The sequence below is a fragment of the Cupressus sempervirens genome, chromosome 1 (assembly GCF_028749045.1).
Source record: "Cupressus sempervirens isolate cs-2001-9-10 chromosome 1, ASM2874904v1, whole genome shotgun sequence".
Lineage (NCBI taxonomy): Eukaryota > Viridiplantae > Streptophyta > Pinopsida > Cupressales > Cupressaceae > Cupressus > Cupressus sempervirens.
Window position 1 is genome coordinate 193,839,816 of NC_143118.1, and position 2,759 is coordinate 193,842,574.

Consider the following 2,759-nt stretch of genomic DNA (forward strand, 5'->3'; position numbering starts at 1 on the left):
GAAGAATACTATGAAAAATGGCAAAAGATGGAATCTGGGCATAGCTCATTGTGAGATTTATGCAACCTCCATGGTGGGTCAGACTAACATTCATGTGCACTACTTGAATGGCCAAGTATCCTGGATCTACAATTTTGATAGCTCAGATACTCCTACACTCCATGTCTTATATCATGATGGAAATCAGTACAATAGTTTATACTTCATTAATAACAATACCAATGTTCTTATTGCACCCATTCTATTGGATGCTGATAATAAAAGCACAAACCATTTTGACCAAGAGCCTATAAAGTTCACTATGGATGAAAAAGGGTGAAAAGATACTAGCCAAACTTACAAAGAATATAAATTATTGAAAAGACAAGATGAACCTCGGTGAAGGAAAAGTGTAACAGGGTGTATTCCATGGGTGTCAATGAAAAGAAACTAATAAAGATAAAAATGATCTTATCAATGTTTTATTGTGTACAGAAAATGTTATTAGCAAACTTTCCACATTTGCACTATAGTGACATTATTTGATATATAGAAAACTATTGGTGTAACCCTTGCACCCTTCAAAGGTGCAAGTACTAGTATGTAGAAAGGTTGATACTTCAAGCTCCTTGTCCATTTCTCGATTACTTCACCATCAAACAAAAGATCAATCCTTTGTAATAAATTTGACTGATATAATCTAAATATTATAACTAAATTGAATGGTTTCTAAATAAAAAAATCAGTATCGTTCAAAAATATTGCTTTGAATAAATATTTACAATTTAAATTGTATGTCAAGAACCACTAGATGAGCTTTCCCTAACTCATTCCTATACATCATTTAGTACCATTGTACTGACAGAGATTTATCACAATAATTGTCCCACACGGTTGTCAAAAGATTGGTATAGTGATAACTGGTTTATTACAGAAATTGTCAATGAAAAAGTTCAATACTTTTTTTGGAAAACCAAATTCGAAAAAAGTAGACGAAACCCTAACCATTATTTCCCTATTAGGATTCAACATGACACGATTGCTCTAACATGAGTGGTCACATAGAAACATATTTCTTCAAATGAAAGGGAAAGCAAGGAGAGTTGCACCAGCTCACTGCATGCAATTTGAGTACCTCTTTTGCCTTGTGCTTGCTCTTCACTCCTCCCTCCATCTGCAACACAATGCCAAGCTTCGAAACGCCTCCAAACTGGATCATGTCCCTCAGAAGAGAAGCGCTCGGTGCAAAACTACACAGCGACCAGAGGATTCGAACGGCCTTAAACCTCCCATTCTCAGAAACCCTAAACATCTTCTTTGAAACAGCAGCGACACCCATCGCATGATCTCCCATGGCAGCCCTTCCTTCAGCACAATCAACCAACTTATCCAAAACATCCAGAACCTTCTCAGCCTTTGGCCCCTCTGCCTCTGGCAGAAGCTCTATCAATACATACACCAAACCAGCCTCTACAGCCTTCAGCTTGTTCCTCCTTGAGTACCTACACATACCCTTCAATACATCCAAGGCAGAAAGAGTCAACTGGTGAGAAAACTCATCATCATCTCTCAACATGTCCACCAACCCATCCAAGACACAAACATTCTGCCTCACAATCATTCCCCAATCAACCCTCTCCCCTGCAACGTTCTTCAGTAGCATGGCAGCATGCAATCTTGCATGGCTGCTCCTACGTTGTAGAATCAAGCCTAAGCATCTCATTACCCTTGGCTCACATACCAACCTTGCAGAATCTTGTGAGAGAGGGATCAGATGGAGGATCCCCAATGTTTCCTCACATATTTTAGAATTCTCATGAATCTCATCTGGGCATGACCACTTTGCAAGAAGAGATGTGAGAATGGGCACTGGCTCAGCAGCCTCAATGCATCTCAGATTACTCTGGCTCTCCCGAATGAGCAAGTTGAGCTTCTTGAGCCCTTGAATGGCCTTGAGAGGATTCGACCCGGCGACCTGTTGTAACAGATCCGAGAGTTGAAGAGGATGAAGGGGGGGTCTTGGAGTAGGAATCCGGTCGACCCCATTGGAGCTGTTGGCGACACACCAGCCCTGAATAAGGCGGCGCAGTGTGTGATTGGGCGTCACGTCGAAGTTATGGATAAGTTGCATGGTAGCAGGGCACGTGTTCTTCTTGCAGGTGTAGAACCAGTGCTCAATGCTCTCCCTGTCGTATGTCATCCCTGTTGATATCGTTACAGGGTCTCTCATCAGCTCCATTGATATCGGGCACCTAAAATAGGAAGGCACTTCCACCACATTCGGATCCATTGTTTCCAGTCCTCCTTCACACAACAATTCAAAATCTTATCTTTATTTCTATTTCTGGACAGTATTTCAATGCTTTTTAAACCTTTGGCGTTCTATTCAGCAAATGAACAAATTTCAACTGCCCAATAAACGATAATGGGGAGCTTATATCATTACATACTATGAATCTGATTTGTTCCCTGTACAATATCAACGAACTCTGAGCTTCTCTGATAATCGCACGTTATGTTTGACCTTGTAATTTTATTATATCGTTTACCATATCAACCAAATGGAAAAAGTCTAAAAGTGAATAGTCGGTTAACTGTTTAAAATAATAAAAAGTGTGAGTATTTAATATGGTCAGTAGGGCTTTACACTTTTGTGAACATCTAAGATTGCAGTGTCGTCAGTCATTGGAATTAGGTTTTGTAATTTATTCAAATAATGATTCTAGATGAAGTTATCCTTAAACTAAAGGATAAATAGAATCAAATTCCTTTGAGAAGAA

At 39.5% G+C, this 2,759-nt stretch overlaps 1 pseudogene; it reads right to left on the reverse strand.

Annotated features, from left to right (window-relative positions):
• Positions 1 to 705: 705 nt before the first annotated feature.
• LOC149576770 (E3 ubiquitin-protein ligase PUB23 pseudogene) lies at positions 706 to 2,396 on the reverse strand (annotated as a pseudogene).
• Positions 2,397 to 2,759: the final 363 nt, after the last annotated feature.